The 17,555-nt window shown below is 36.2% G+C and overlaps 2 pseudogenes; both read left to right on the top strand.

The window, feature by feature from the left end:
• Positions 1-620: 620 nt before the first annotated feature.
• On the top strand, positions 621-9,314 carry LOC113295198 (annotated as a pseudogene).
• A 1,439-nt stretch (positions 9,315-10,753) lies between these two features.
• Positions 10,754-16,520, top strand: LOC113295196 (annotated as a pseudogene).
• The last annotated feature ends 1,035 nt before the right edge of the window (positions 16,521-17,555 follow it).

The raw sequence follows: 17,555 nt of genomic DNA, 5'->3' as shown, positions 1-17,555 counted from the left end.
CAGGTGTACGATGTTGACCTTATGAATATTTTCGTACGCTGATCATGATACACATGTCTCTGTTGACGTAATCTTTCTTTTGGCATCCGTTTAACAAATTCTGGGCAGTCTCCGTTGGGACCCACTACTGCTGACGTGTGCTTTCCCTTTTAAACTATCTATTCCTTCTCGTTTGCTCGTTCTTTCTTTCTTCTTCATATGCATTCTCCATGTCTTCGGTCAATGCACCTCTAAACGCACTCTTCATGATTCTTTCAAGTGCGTCTCCCAAACGCACTCTCCATAGTCCCAGACGCACTCTCCATAGTCCCAGACGCACTCTCCGCAGCTCTGGAAAGTGCGCTTCATCGACGCACTCTCCAAGTCCTCCTGTCAGTACGTCCCTTGGGCGTACTCTCCGCATCCCTAGCCAGTGCGTCTCCCCGACGCACTCTCACTCATAATCTTCAAATCTTCAGCGTGTTATTTGGTATATGCTCCCAAATTTTGGGGTATCTACATTCCCCTACAGTAAAATTATAGTGGTCCAGATGATTTCTATATAGAGCTTTCTTGCAGGAGAACATTTGTGTTACTAATAAATAGGCCACAAGACAGTATCAAGAGAAATTGGAATATAAATGAATGCAAGTAGTGGCGGAGGAATGTTATCGTTAGTGCAGCAGGTACAAATCTAGAGTCTATGACCAGTACCCAGGTAACATATAAGGTGCCGATACAATAATTTGTAAACCTTTTCACCCTCTCTAAACCCAATTTACCTACATTGATATTGTTAAAATGATTACACCTCCCTTGTAATGTCTGTACTATTTGATTTGTTTTGCAGTCATCGACCACAACGACATTTCTGCTATATTTGGGGGATTTGACTAGGTCGTTGCTACGATTATCATCAGCCTCCCAGCTGTGGACATGGTTTTCCCGTCAAAAGTACACCACATACTATTTGCACCCTTCCATGTTGTTTTATTTTTTATGTTTCACTAACCTGTTGTGTACTGAGTTAGTTAACAAGTTGTTTGTTACCTTATTGCGCATGTTGTTATTGGAACAGACAATGGGAGAGGCCCCTATAATTGCGTCATTAGAGAAGATTATAAATATGGAGGTTGACTATCAGATTGTTAGGCATTCCTTTCACTCATATACAAATGTTAATCAAAGCTTTAATGTCACCAATAACCATCAACATCTGTTCATTCAATATATAGTTCTGACTTCTGATAACATCTGCCGGGAGCTAATGCGTTACTCATGCTTTTGTAACATAACAGACAACCAGTTAAGACATGTCAAACATTTCTGAATTCATGAGAAGCTTTAGTGTTTCAATGAGATAAATGAACCTATTGGGTAGGACTCCCATTAGAGTTGCTTATTTTAGATTAATGCAATCATGTAGTAAATGTTGGCTAAACAGCTTATTCTTCTAATTCATCGCTGAGTGTTTCTTTTTTAGATCTATAAGATGTTTGATATCAGTGATAATCCCAATTTTTTGATTGACTAATTTATTTCTAGAAGTGTTTTGGGCTTCTCCTTGGTTACAAGCTGAAGTTTCCATCCAGGTTTGAATAGCTATCATTTTGTTAAATGTTTATTGTAGCCGTGGTCAAATAATCAAGCCATCAAAATTTAGTTACTGGCAAGAGAATATGACTCAGTAGGATCATATATATTGAACCAGTGATTAACTTTTTTATATCCTATGGTCCCTTGAATGATTTTCATACAGGTAATCCAGCTAGATTTTCCGATAAGAAAAAACGTTGTTAATATAGGCACTAAACCGTAACATTATGGTTACAAGATCCCTTCACTAACCCCATGTGCATGATTTCCTTTTTACCCAAAAACTAACTAAAAGAAAATGTGTAGCATTAAGCAGGGTAGTACCAAGATGTGCTCCACGTCCAAGGCTAGAAATCTGCTCTAATACTAGCCGCGACACATCAAGGCTAAAAATCTGATCTCTTAGGTAAAACTCCTCCGCAAAAACTGAAGCACTGCCTGACAGTCGCTAACAAAAACAAAATCCTGTAAAATGCTATGCAAAAACTGTAAATAAATTTCGCAATTACCTTCTTAATGCGACAAATTAAAGCTATTTTGAATAATAATAAAGAAAAAAGCTTAAACCTATTAGAAGAAACAATTAAAAATACCTTGATGAGAGACCAATTAAGTAAGTAGGGGACATGAAAACAAAAACAGTTTGCTTCATAAAAAATCGTTCTTTGGTTTAAATTATTTTAAAATTGTATTCTCAAACTAATTTTTAATAATTTTTTAAAATATATCCAAATCCTATATATAATGATTTTTGTACAAAATTTAGGTTCATGTAAGATGCATACGGTGGAACCAAATTTTTTATTTTCTTTGAGAATAAGGCGATTTATATTTAAAACCGGCTAACTGACTTGGAAAATCAATGTTGGACCCAAATATGAAAAGATAATTTATGCACCTATTAACATCCACTACATTAACGATGGAATGTAGCAAGAACAAACCAAAGCCGGCGAATTATTCGCGAATTCTTCCGTATTGGTCGTTTGCGAATAATACTGCCGTCTGAATGCAACTCCGTACCTGAGTTATCCAATTAGTTACTGGGACCATTATACAAAAGCCTACTAACTCCCAACTATGAGCCCAAACGCTCATTTCCCATGTTTTATTTCGATTTTCCAAAAACGTTCACAGAGAGGTGAGAGGTTCGAACCTTGGCGTCTTTGGTTATTGCTCCAATGCCAAACCACTGCCCCACGTCTCAATTGTTGCATATCAGTGTGAGTATTACATATATAGTGTAAAATTGAGAAATCATACCACCTTACTACCAAACTCGTATAAAAATATGTTTAATTATTATTTAGTATACGCCGAATTTTGTATGCCGAACTCATATTTCAAAAAAGAATTACACACGTACGTATGCCGTTCCATTCTATAGCTGAACCACGAACCGTTGACCGGATTTTTGACCGAATTTGATCATTAGGAATTCGAATAATACACGTACGTTTGTCGTTCCGTATGTTTGTCGTTCTACGAATTGCTAACTAGGGTCACACCCTAGTGTCCATATATGTTGAGGTGCATACCTACATAATAAACAAACAGCCAAGTAATTAATACAGGAAAGAGATTACAACAACTCATCTCTCTTCAATCTTCAAACTTCCCACTTCCCACTTACTCTCTCTCTTTCTCTTTCTTCGTTCTCCCGTAAAACCCTAGTTACGAAAAACATGTCGAATTCCAGATTTGAAAATTCTTCTTCATCAATAAGCAGTGAAAGAGTAGCAGTTATTCGGAAAAATCACAATGTTAAGGTACATATCTTATTCTCTGATTGTTTTTTTTTTTTCAATTTCTAGGTTTTTGTCCTGTGTCTAAAATTAGATTTTGGATAATATCAATCTAATTTTTGTGCAGGTTGTCATTCGAATACGTCCTCTTAGTAATTCTGAAATATAAATCGAAGGCCTAAACAAATGTGTTAGGCAGGATAATACTCATACAATTACTTGGACAGGGCACCCAGAGTCTCGTTATACATTTGATCTTGTTGCAGATGAGAATGTCACCCATGTAGGCTTTGTCCTATTATTGATGATTATTGTGTTTTACTGTCATAGTGTATGAATCTCAATATCATTATATTGTAACAGGAAAATCTGTTCAATATGACAGGATTGCCAATGGTTGAGAATTGTCTAAGAGGTTACAACAGTTGCATCTTTTCATATGGACAAGTGAGTTATTAAATTGCTGCACAAATAAGTGGTTTAAGTGGTTTTATGTTTATTTGCTCTACTTGTTAGAATTTATAATAATCAAACCTTAATTGTTTGGTGATTAGTTTTGTTGAGCATTCATACTTCTCTTCATAGATTGTAGTCTAAAGGTTTAACAAAATTTTATTTACAGACTGGGAGTGGGAAGACATATACAATGATGGGAGACATTGATGGAGGAGCCCAAGGTATGACACCGAGAGTTTTTGAGCACTTGTTCACAAGAATCCAAAAGGTATGAGTTATTCTTCTAAACTTGTAACATATGAAATTAAAAAATCTATTCCACCTTTTATGTTTTTGCTAAGTGTTTCAAGTTCTATCTTCAGTGGTTTTTATAATTGTGTTGGATTTTGTTTCGTAGGATGAAGATGCTCGCAAAGATGAAAAGATGATATTTACTTGCAAGTGCTCATATTTGCAGATATACAAAGAGCATATTTTAGATCTTTTAGACCCATCAACAACTAATTTACATGTAATAAACAATAACTTGCTTGTATGCATCTTTTTTTCATCAACCATATCTCTCCACATCATACTTGTGTATTTATTTGTGCTCTTCAATAGAACACTACTTAGAATTCTTTTAATATCTTATACTTTTAACTCTTTCAGCTGAATTTTTTAAGGAATGACGAGACTCTAAATTTGTTCCATCATCTTTCCTGTACGAATTTAATTTCATTTTTTCTATTTTAATTGAAATTTTGGTTTATCTTCTTTCAGATTAGAGAACATTGTAAAAAAGGTGTTTATGTGGAGAATCTGAAGGAGATGGAAGTTACTTGTGCACGGGATGTTATTCAACTCCTCCCTCAGGTATATAACAACCTTCTTTTTGCTCTTAAGTAGATAGTTGTTACATGATTATATACCGTCCGGGTTGGAGATTAGTTACTGGTTTATGCATTGCACCTCAACATTTCTAATGTACCTTCATTCAGCTTGATTATCCTGCTGATATAATGTTTTATGCATTTCATGAGTGTTTGACAATAACATAATTGTATTATCCGTTGCTAATGGTCGAAGCATTGGCTGAGCAGTAACTAATTAAGAATGATTATTCTCATGTTTAAAGCGAACAAATAACAGAAAGGTGGCTCCCACAGAGATGAACGATAAAAATAGTCGTTCTCTAAGTGTTTTCACATGTATAATTGAGAGTAAGGTGGGTATATGTTACCAACAACAACAAGTAAAGCTTACATATTTTTGGGATTTATTTTATAATCATATGATATGAACGGTTTTCGTTTTTTTATGCAGTGGGAGGATCAAGGTGTTACTCACCATCGATTTGCACGACTTAATCTTGTGGATTTGGCTGGTTCAGAGAGGTAATACCCGTATAATATTCCATAACCAATATTAAGAGGATATTTATTTTGAAAATTAAAAATGTTTGTCTCTATATCTTTTTGATCATAAAGGCATGGTTAAATTGTAGGCAAAAGAGATCTGGTGCTCAAGGTGAACGCCTAAAAGAAGCCTCAAATATCAACGAGTCGCTTTCGACCTTGGGGTTTGTACCATTGCCAAATGTCAAGTGGTTTTACCTTATGTAGACGTGTCTGTGCATTTAGAAGAAGTTCTAATTGAGTTTGTTTGGTGGCCTGCAGTAAAGTAATTATGAATCTAGTAAGCATCTCCCGTGGAAAGTCAGTTCACGTCAACTACCGTGATTCGAGGCTCACATATTTGCTTCAGGTAGATAATCCATTAAAAATGCTAATGTTGTTTCCACTAGATGTATCTTATCACTATTATATACCGTGCAAGTGTACCCTTGCTACTATCATTGAAATTCTTAATTTCTTATTTTCTTGGTGACATAAGATTGAGGTTCCGACAGAAAGTGTGAGTAAGTTAAAATACTTGCAATATCCTCGACTGTTGCACGAAAAAGAAACAAATATCCTTGACTGTATTGTTACGGCAGGACATGTGAACATGTTTGTAAATATCAATGCCACTTTTGTCCAGGACTCACTTGATGGGAATTCAAAAACAACAATGATTGCTAATATGAGTCCTGCTAATTGGTAAGTGATTCATCTAAACCGTTATTTTTTCTTTTGTTAATTTCTCCAAGTGTCTTTGTATTTACAATTACCTTACCTCGATGTTCTTAGTTTATTCTTTTTATCTTCTCCGGCTTTACGCAATAACTCACTGGAGACTTATGATACTCTGAAATTTGCACAACGTGCTAAATTTATCAAGAACAATGTATGTGTGATTCGCTTTTCCGCTTGTGCATCTACCCCCCTCATGCTGTGTAATTGTTTACTTGAAGAGATAAAATGATTCATTATACCCGATGCTTTAATAGCTATAATTATCCATTTCCGCAGGCATTCGTGAATGAAGATGCATCTGGAGATGTGCATGCCATGCGTATCCAGATTCAACAACTCAAGGTTTTGATTACATCCACTTTTCTTATTTAAGTACTGGATTGCTATGATATCTATTGGGTGTCAGATTAATAGTTCACCAAAACTTCTGGCTTAGTTAATATGAACGTTTCAAAATTACATTCTCTAGTATTTGATCATCCTAAATGGCCTTCCTGTTGCTATTATATCTTTCATGTATACATTGGATCATATCAAAAACTTCGACAGTGACCTTTCACTTATTTAGTTTACCAAATTTATCGTTCTTTCTTACGTCCTATTGTTAACTTAAGATATTGTAGCTCATTTCTGATTTTGGTTTACATACAAAAAGAGGTGAACCAACTTCGGGGTTTGGTTACAGGAGGAATTGAGAACCAGGAAGTTGATTTTCCTAAGTCTCCTTTTCCGGGTCTCCAGGCTCCTTTAAGTGGTAAGGATTGCAGGGATCATTTAGTCCACTAAAGTGTGATAGAAAGAAGCCCGATGTATGGGTTTAACCACTCTTAAATTTGTTGGTGCTACCTTATCCCCTAAAATATTAATATCTGGTTAATATGTTACAGAATAAGGAGTTTGAAGCTGCTCTGGTTGGGGCCTTCAGGAGGGAAAAGGAGAAACAAATAGCGATGCAGTCACTGGCTGCTGAAAATCAGGCAGCAATGCAATTGGTGAGAGAGCTGACTTCATATCTTGCATGATAAAATCTAGCTTGTTCTTTTCTTTTTTAAGGAAATTGTTGCTGAAAGATTTAGGCTCCATCTACTTTGAACAGGTCAAACGAAGTGAAGACAAGATACATAATCTGGAAATGCTGCTTCAGTCTCGTGAGGCCGGAATCAAAAGGTTGGAGGAAGTTGCATCTGGGAAGATGTCAGCTGAGGTGCATTTCTTACTGGAAAAGGAGGAAAACCTGAGAGAGATAGAGGTTCTCTGTCACCGGGTGGATAGTAACCTTGAAACGACCAGATTTGAGATGGAAAATCTACATTTGAAAGAAGAAATCCGAAGGCATGTGTTTCTTGCTTCCATTCAATCTTAGTTTATTTATTTTAACACTTAAAATTGTTACTCCGTGCACTAAAAACTATGCTAGTTAGTCTAGTATAATCAGCCTACAGTTGTATTTTATCGATTGCAAAAAGAAAGGAAAGCTTTGTTAGGTTAGAATGGAAAAATATATTTCGAGGAGACGTTTCTTAGATAACACACATGCACTTTTATGCAAGTCTATTAGAATTCGTTTGCACTTGAGCATTCTTCTCAATTTAATTGAAAACATTGGTAGAATCTGTGACAGATCTTCTTATCTCGGTGTTGAACATTTGATATTCTAGATTACGGGTTTTTTCTAAGGAGGGAGAGCGCGAGATGATGAGTGAATAAATCATGATACTACGCAGTAAGGTATTCGGTGGGTCAGAATTGATTTTTGTCATTAGTTTGTATACCCTTCATTTTTATTTATTCCACTCTTTGTGCTTATATCATGTATAAATTGCAGTTGCTAGAAGCATTAGATTGGAAGCTTATGCATGAATCTGAATCTTCGATGGATCAGGTGGACAACATGCTTCTTTTGATGTTTTAAAGCATTTTGGATTAAACGATTTTATTTAGTTAACTGAAATTCTGAATTTGTTTCTTCGTTCAGAAAGGAAATTCTAGTCTGGCCAGCTTTGAGGATAGTTTGCTGACTTCTAGTCAGGTATGAAATCCATCTTGATTCCAAGCATGCTTATAGTATAGATGCAGTTAAATAAGAGAGCTTGATTAGTTGATTTACTTGAGCATCTCCACAATATGTCGGTTTCCTCTTTTAGGGGATACAGTCACAAATTTTCTAGGATCCTTTTCTTGTCTAATGTTTTTCTTATGTATGTTAACTACTAGGATCCCACATCATCCCGCGGTTCTTCTATGAGTGCAGAGAATGAATTCCTTCGTATTCAGGTGATTTTCAACTACTTTTGGCTTGTTTAGCTGGTTTCAAGTTTGTTTATACTTTAAATCAATTTCAATAACATATTGCTGAATTTTCTTGATTTTGCAGAGTAAAGTTGAAACACTTCAGAAGAAACTAGATTCATGCCTTGAGGAAAAAGAAAATCTGCAGAGGTTCTTGTTTTTTTTCTCTTTCAAACTTATTTCCTTTGAAGATTATACGGTTCATATGTTTGTTTCATGTTCGTTTCTGTAGTATTAACATGAGCGGGAATAGCTCTATTGTATGATGAGAATGTGGTCATGGGGGATGGTATTTTGTGGTTATGTGGTGAACCTAAAGCTGTGATTTAACATAGTATGAACTGTTTTGAAACCGACTGAAAACAGAAGAGCTAGTAATATGGAGGAAGAAGCAAGAAATAATCAGATGGAGCTTAAAACCATGGTTGACGCAATTTCAGCTGCAAGTGAACGAGAAGCTAGAGCTTCTGAAACGACAAGTATCCTGACGAAGGAGAATGAAGAACTTCGTATCCAGGTGATTTTCAACTACTTTTGGCTTGTTTAGATGGTTTCAAATCAATTTCAATAACATATTGTTGAATTTTCTTGACTTTGCAGGCTACTCAAAACCAGAGAGGAGCTGTAACACTGCAGAAGAATCTAGATTCCTGCCTTAAAGAAAAAGAAAATTTGTAAAGGTTCTTTTTTTTTCTCTTTCAAACTTATTTCCTTTGCAGATTATACAGTTCATATGTTAGTTTCAAGTTCGTTTATGTAGTAGTAACATGAGTGGGAATAGCTCTATTGTATGATGAGAATGTGGTCATGGGGGATGGTATTTTGTGGTTTATGTGGTGAACCTAAAGCTATGATTTAGAATTATAGAAATTGGGTAATTTAGTTTTGCTTTCCTGTAAATAGTTTTTAATCTAGGTTTGGGACACAGGTCACACAACCCAGTCCTCCTTGGTGCTAAATTCCCATAAATAACTCTACCATTTACAACTTCTAGATGCGAAGATATTGAATGTGTAAATTTGTGAATCTACCTTGCAGACAAATTGATGATTTAGTAGGAGTCCTAGAGACTGAAAAAAGAAGAGATAGTAATATGGAGGAAGAAGCTAGAAACAAATCAGATGGAGCTTAAAACCATGGTTGACGCAATATCATCTGCAAGTGATCGAGAAGCTAAAGCTTATGAAATGGCAAGTACCCTGGCGAAGGAGAATGACGCAATATCATTTTCAACTACTACTTTTGGCTTGTTTAGCTGGTTTCAAATCAATTTCAATAACATATTGCTGAATTTTCTTGATTTTGCAGGCTACTCAAAGCCAGAGAGAAGCTGTAACACTGCAGAAGAATCTAGATTCCTGGCTTCAAGAAAAAGAAAATTTGCAGAAGTTCTTGTTTTTTTTCTCTTTCAAACTTATTTCATTCGCAGATTATTGAATCTCTTTCGCGATATCCCTTATCTACTCTAACATAGTATGAAACTCTTTTGAAACCTTGCAGACAGGTTGATGAACAAGTCAACAGGGCTGAGAAAACTGAAGATAACACGATTGACCTTGCTTGTCAACCCGAGGAAGAAATAGATTCAGGAGCAACTCCAACTACAAGAATATACCTTGAATGGAAATCATATGACATTAAATTGTTGAAGACGCGTGCTAAAAACTTTGTGAAGGATGGAAAGATACAGTGGCAAAAGATTTTGGCGATGGGGGGGTTCCAGGTAGGTCGGAACAAAAAACAACTGCAGAGGGAATGACAACGACTCATTAGTGCTGAAAAGAGGTTAGGTAGCAGAAGTGGAAATTTGAGGAAGCCTCAAGGGGGGCGGCGTAAAGGGCGGGTAAAGCCAAAAAAGAAGGATTAGGGGAAGTTGTGGGTAATAAGTGGAAAATATGTTTCCAGTAGTTCTGCCTCAGCTATTTATTCAACAAGTTCAGTCTTGGGACAAAGTGATAAGTTCAGTTTTTCAATGGTGCTTCAATTTTATCAACTGGTGCTGCTGTTACTTCATCGAATTGTGTTACATTCATCACTGCCGTCCTGGTACAATTACTGTTGTAGTTGCTTCTTCTACAAAATTTATAACTCTGCTTGCTGCAGCTGCTCCGCTACTTCTGATGCTATTTCATACTACTGCTGGGCTTGTTGCTGCAGTATTCATTGTTCTTTTGATTTTACTCTCTTGACTGTTGTTTAAGGGAGTGATTATTATTTTCAGTTTGGGTATCTTTACTGTTCTTTTCTCTTCAAACTGTTTCAGCCTCTACCTGTAACGTTTGAGAGGGGTGTATTAGGATAGTCTAGTCAGTCAGTTGACTATTGTCATTATAATGAAGTCTGTGCAGGTTATGTGTCTTCTATAAATACCTATCTCATGTATTCTTAACAAACATCTAATAATATACTTGTTGTAAGCTTTCTACTGATTTCTCATAGATTACCATGGATCTGTCAGACAAGATGGAACATAATAAAGGAACTTCTTTTAAGGATTCAATTTGTACATAGCCTAAGAGAAATAAATTTCTCATCTAATTCTCTTGCTCCATCTCCTCCGAGTTTCAATATTCTTCGAACTAGGGCATATAACTTTTGGGGAAATCTTTTGTTTCAGTACTTCTTGATTTTGATCTAAAGGAGCTAGGCTCAAAAATGTCAGTTCAGGAATATCTGGATAAGCATTTGCTTTCTCGTAAAATTGAAGATGCTGTAAATGTTTTTGTTAGAGCTAAGGCTCCAGACCCTGTATTGTTCATCGTATGTCATTTAGACATAACTATTCACTAATCTTCATAATTATTTTTCTGAGATTTTTTTATTTTTTTTGACTTGATGTCTTTTTGATAATTTTTAAAAATTCTGTTTAGTCGAATCATACGAGGAAAGCAGTCCGTTGTGTGATCACGAAGATTAAAGATAGGCAAATCCTCGATAGCAAAGGGGTTCCCACTGTAGAAGTCGACCTTTACACGAATAAAGGGATGTTTAGAGCTGCATCTCCAAGCGGAACTTCTTCTGGAATGTAGGTTTTGGCAATGTTCTCTAGTAATTAGAAAGTACATTTGTTTTTAGATATTTGTGAAGATTCTTATCTACATATGTTAATCTCAGGTATGAGGCTCTTGAGTTACGTGATGGTGATAATGGGAAATATCTTGGAAAAGGTGTTAGCAGAGCTGTTAAAAATATCAACGAGAAGGTCTCTGAAGCTCTAGATGGAAAGGATCCAACACAACAGTCCCAAATTGACCAGGCTATGATAGACTTGGACAAGACTGAAAATAAGGTATGAGAGTTTACTTGGTACTCGGGTATCTTGTACATCAAAATATTTTGATATTTAAGTTGTAGGAAACTATACTTAACAAGAAATATAGTGGTGGAGATTGTCGACAATAGCTTCTTGCACACACTTAGCATCTCTAGGATACAAATGTTTTTTTACTCGGTCAATAAAATATATTAAAAAAGCAAAAACTATACAGGTCCTAGGCCTAATAGAATCTAGCCAAGAGGCCACCTTCTAAACAAGCCTATTTAAAACGGAAATAAACCTAGGATACAAATGAAAGGATGATTTTGGTGAGGATTGTCTCCAATATATTGAGATCTCTTCAGGAAATTCCTGTGCCATATGTATGGTTTTGGTGAGGATTGTCTTCAATTTTATTAAGATCTCTTCAGGAAATACTTGTGCCATATGTAAACTCCAGCTAGTCGCAACTAGGAAATTGATTACATCAGCAGCCTTTTCATGCTTTAAAGAAGAGTTTTGTGAAATAAGGAGTAACATAGTCTTGTCGGGTGAAAGGCTTAGAGATTCAAAAGATTGAAAACATTGATTTGATATAATGAATTAAGAATGATCTAAGTAAGTGTAAATGATATAATGTCGTAGGTTTTACCTTACACCACGTTGACAACAACCTTGTATCACTGTGAATGGTTAAGCACCGAACCTTGCTTTTATTATTTTTCTTGCAGGGTGAACTTGGCGCAAATGCTATACTAGTCGTTTCAATTGCTGCTTGTAAACCTGGTTCCGCCGAGAAGGAGGCATGAGTGCTACCATAACATTATCTCATTTCTACTCAGTTTTGAGAATAAAATGCTTATTCTAAGAGCTTTCATATGGTCCATCGCAGGTTCCACTTTACAAGCACATAGCAGATCTCTTTGGTAAAACCAGCCTCGTTCTTCATGTCCCTGCCTTCACAGTTATTAGTGGTGGAAAACACGCGGGAAATAATTTGTCCATCCAAGTATGCTCTATATAGATTCAGGTTACAAAGCCTTTGTTTATCTGTTAATATCTGCTCAAAATATATCATAAATACGTTGAATTTGATGTGAAAATTGGGGCCATCAGAAATTCGAGTGAGACGATTTTGAGCATCTAGGCTAGCTTTGAGATGAGAAATTCCGGTTTGCATAATGAAATAGCTACTAAGGTGCATCCTTCAGACTTACACCCACCAGTCAATTGCATCAAATTGTGTCAGTGCGACTCCGCATAAGTTCTCGGTTCATGAATATACATTTGAAACAATGATATTTAAATTTCACTAAACTTTAATCGAATCAAATTTTTATCTTCAGTATATCTAATTCCATTACCTCTCATCTCGTGAGAGAGAAAATCCTTTTTCGAGGTTGGTGATAGATGTAGTATGCCTAGTTGCTCGGTTTACTTCTCAACACCCTTTTGATAGATGATTGTGTAGATATAATATCGGGTTAGACTGGTTGATAGCTCTTATAATATTTTAAGTTCACATCCTTCTTGCTTGTACCTCTTAATTTGCATTGTCATGGTATCACTTTTAAGTCTCAAGTAACACGACAAGCTTTCATTTGCTTATGAGAGATATACATAAAAATAGGGTCGTTTGGATCTCGAATAAGAATGTAACAGTGAGCTCTTATATTGTTATAAAGTTTGGAATCTTTGGATCTCGAATAAGAATGTAACAATGAGCTCTTATATTGTTATAAAAATGGAATTACCTCCTACCTCTAGGGCATGCATTAGAAAATGAATTATTTAGTGGTAAACATAACCCCTGAATTTTATCGTTTTTATCTGGTTATTATTTCAGTTATAACATCACAGACATAGTTACTCCCAGATTCTAGTTTTCCCTGAATTTCGTTCGATTTGAATTGACAATTGAAATACAATCAGGAAATCATGATTCTTCCTGTTGGTGCAAACTCATTTGAAGAGGCAGTGCAAATGGGTCCGAGACATATCATCATCTAAAGGTAATTTCTCTAAAATATGTGTGTCTTTGTTATTTATATTCTGTATTGCGTTGCTTGAGATTTTTGATAGCTAATGTATGTTGGCCTGTATATTTGATGATACAAATAACTTTTCTAGGTCTTGCATTAGTAGGGATGTTTGTATGGTGAACTCGGAAATAGCTGGGCATATAGCCGCCTGTTTATTTAAATTATCTGTGTATTGTTAAATTGCGTGTAATACTAAGATTTGCTCATATGAGTTGTAGCCTTTTTTTTGTTTTTTTTTTTGTGTGTGGTCAGATCTATTCAAGTTGGTAAAGGTCACATCTTTCCGATGAACTAAGAAGTATGACATCTCTGATTCCCATATCACCAAAGTGTAATGTTGTTATATTTTATACCAAATAAAGTTAATGCTCCATAACATTTAAGTTATTGTTCGTAAGTAATTTTCAAACATCTTCCCTTCTTTTTTAAGCTACAGGATGACCTTTTGGTGCTACTTCACCGAATACTTCATTGAATCCTTCAGTTATTGTTATCAGTTGAATCAAGTAATTGTTGGATGGATCTTCACCTAGTTTCAAGAATCTGAATCCCAGGAATAACCTTCTTGTCCTGTCCCCTACTTGTCATGAATTCTCCATGCAGTGTGTGTGGATGACTTACAACTTTCCCTTATAAATGAAGTTTAATAGTCGTTTGTGATTAGTAATTCAATGGGGTCTCTCTCTTAGAAACCTCTTCATGATAGGCAACATAGTACATGAAAGGTTGGGGGTTATTAGGTGTCATATTGCATAGTGCAGGTACCATCCTGATGAGGGTACTTATTTTCGGTTCAGTGCAGCATATTGTCACGAAAGGTTGGGGGTTATTAAGTGCCATATTGCATAACGCAGGTACTGAAGTACCATCCTGATGAAGGAACTTATTTTCAGTTCAGTGGAGCACATTGTCACGAACTATCTGTTTTTCCGCTGAATGTGTCCTATGCTTTTTCTTTCTTCAACTCATGCGTCCTGCTTATTAGATAATTCTAATCCAATCTCAATCAGAGCAGGCTATTATCATCGAAAAGTACGGAAGAAATGGATGCAATATCGGTGAAGATGGTGGATTTGCTCCAAATATCTCAAGGTAAGATGTGTTAAAACTTGCTGCGCGTGGAAGATAATTTATGGTGATGATTTTGTTGCTGCGATTTTTTTTCTGCCAGTTTCACTGAAGGCTTGGATCTCGTCAAGCAGGCAATTGACAGAGCCGGTTATAGTGAGCGAATTCAGATAGCCATGGATGTTGCGTCTACTGATTTTTGCATATGTGAGGATTAATTCTTTTCCAATTTCAATTGATACTGCTAACGTAAAAACATTTGACTATATGTTAGTTTTTAACTGAAGAAAAAAGATGTGTTAATTCTTAGGTACAAAGTATGATTTAAACTACAAATCTCCCAATAAATCGGGGCAGAATTTCAAGACAGCAGAAGATATGGCCGAGTTGTATACAGAACTCTGCAAAGGTAGTGCTTTCTTTGTTCTGCTGAAGTTTGGGTTACTCTGTTATTTTTATAGAGTTTTATCATCCTAAAATTGTTCATTGTTCTTTTATTTGTTTGTTTTTGCCAGTTTACCCAATTGTCTCTATTGAGGATCCGTTTGACAAGGATGATTGGGAACATACAAAGTTATTTACAAGCCTTGGGATCTGCCAGATCTGTTATCTTTCTGTTGGAGATCATATGTTACAGTAAAAGATTTCTACATAACATGTCTGTTCCTTGCAGGCAAGCACCATTTGGTATCTCATCTAGGGAATCACCAACAGAACTTATACAATATCTACAGAGGAGTCCATTTATTATATCTAACTCTGCCCTTAGTATAATCACCCCTGTGGTATTGATATTTGGTGCAAATGAGTATCTTTATTTGACCAGTCACTTACTGATGTTTATAAATGATAATCTCTAATTGAAATTTCTTTGGGAACATTGTCATATAGTATATGTAGTTGGCCTACCGCTAACAGATACAGATTGTAGTCTGTCTTGCCTTTTTGCCATATATTGGCCAAGTTTGGTCGATGACACCATCATCTTTCATGATTTCCTTTCATAGAACTGTATCATGCAAAGTAAAAGCAAAGACAACTTTACAGAATTATTTTTCCAGGTTGCTGGAGATTACTTGTTGATGTCAAACCTGAAACGTACTGAGAAAGCAATAGATGAATTCACTTGCAATGCACTCGTTTTAAAGGTACTCTTACTGATTCTCTTCCTTCTCTTTTCCAAATTTGGTTGTAAATAAGTCCATCTGTAGTGTACCCAAGTCTGTCAACCTTCTTTTTTATTTTTTAGTGTTTTGGCTTCTGAAATTCCTCTAGTTGCTTGTTCTCTGTCTGATAATCCCTACGAGTAAATGCTTCTAACCGTAGACGGTAGAAAACGTATCCTATGTGGGAAAAAAGAAAGAAAAGAGGAACAGTCATTTTTCTTGCATAATGATCAGTGCATGTTACTTTTAGCAATGGCCATGTGACCTTGAGGAACAGGGCATTGAAAGTTGTATTTTCAGTGTCTTGTAAAACTGGATTGTATTGGCATCAGCGTTACTAGTACCATATATTCTTACAATCTTAGTGTGGGAGGAAACAGGTGAATCAGATTGGAACTGTTACTGAAGCCATTGAAGCTGTGAAGATAGCTAAGGATGCCAACTGGGGAGTAGCAACTTCCCATAGATGTAGGGAGACTGAAGATTCCTTCATAGCTGATTTAGCTGTTGTCCTGTCCACTGGTCAGATAAAAGCAGGTGCACCTAGCCGGGGTGAACGGCTTGCAAAATATAACCAGGTTCACTTTCTTTCTTCTGATATACTTGCATCCTTTTTCAGTTGTCAGCAGATCCTTCTGGTTTACATCTATATTTCCTGATTCAAAACGAACACAAAAGAAACTGGTTTTTGAATGATCATAATTGAATTCTTGACCTTCCTATTATTATTTTTCCAGATGCTTCAGATAGAAGAAGAGATGGGTGATCAAGCAGTTTACGCTGGCGAAAATTGGAGAGTCCAATGATCTGATCACGTCATCTTTTCTTTATTCTTATTGATCGTCACCCGCTGGGGGATCAAGAGAACAACTTCTTGTGATGCATATTCTGTTCAATTGGTATTGTTGATAAACTTGTGTTTTCTCTTGGAGGGGCCTTTTTGTTAGTCGGCGGGGATGCTATACCCTCCTTTCTCTAGGATGATCGTAATCTCGTTTAGAACGGAAAACAACCAACAGATGTATCAGATGCATGGAAGTATAATAGAAGTCACAAATAACAGATAACCAGAAGTATAACTTTACCATTTTCCTTTTCAATACTGTTCCTACTTCCTGTATTTTGTTAAAGTTGTGAACCCTTTTTGGGCAAGTGGGATTAGTCTCACGTGAAAGCAATGAAATTATATACCCCAAGCTTTTAACCTTCTACCCTTGGATATAGCCAAGGAATTTCCGGCTGTCAATTTGGAATTATTGTTTTCTTTAACAATGTAGCTCAATCACCTGAAGCTGAAGGTACTTTTCTCAGACTTTGAGCCAAATGTGAACTTAAAAGATGGAAATATGAGGCACTAGGAGACTGTAAACATGGGAATTTGACAACATGGGTGTGCCCGTAGTAAAAGAGACGTTGTTGTATAGTAAAGCTCATAATTGTAAGGAGGTTGTCCACTTGAGGTCAACAATAAACCAACTCTTCCTATAAAAGGAGGTTTCTCAAGAAGAAAGAGGGTAGAGCTAGTAGAATATCTTAGAAGAGAGAGAAAGAGTTCTCCAGAGAGAATGGTATTGTGTATTGGGATTAGTCTCCATTACCCTATAATAATATTTGGATGTTTACATTTGGCGACTTCACTGGGACTAATCTTCGGTACCAATATCGTCTTCTACCCTACCCCGGAAAATATCTAGCCACTCCTACCTTAGCTCGGAAAATGCTACCAACATCTACCAAGTCTTCAACCTCAACAGCAGCCTCCGCTTGGATATCACAAAATATTTCCAACCTAAAAAGCATCATCGTACCCATTTCTCCCCCCTTGCTCATCATCACAGTGA

Source organism: Papaver somniferum, chromosome 7, assembly GCF_003573695.1.
Source record: "Papaver somniferum cultivar HN1 chromosome 7, ASM357369v1, whole genome shotgun sequence".
NCBI classification, from domain to species: domain Eukaryota; kingdom Viridiplantae; phylum Streptophyta; class Magnoliopsida; order Ranunculales; family Papaveraceae; genus Papaver; species Papaver somniferum.
The sequence above is the reverse complement of the archived record's forward strand: the minus strand, read 5'-3'. Positions and strand labels throughout refer to the sequence as shown.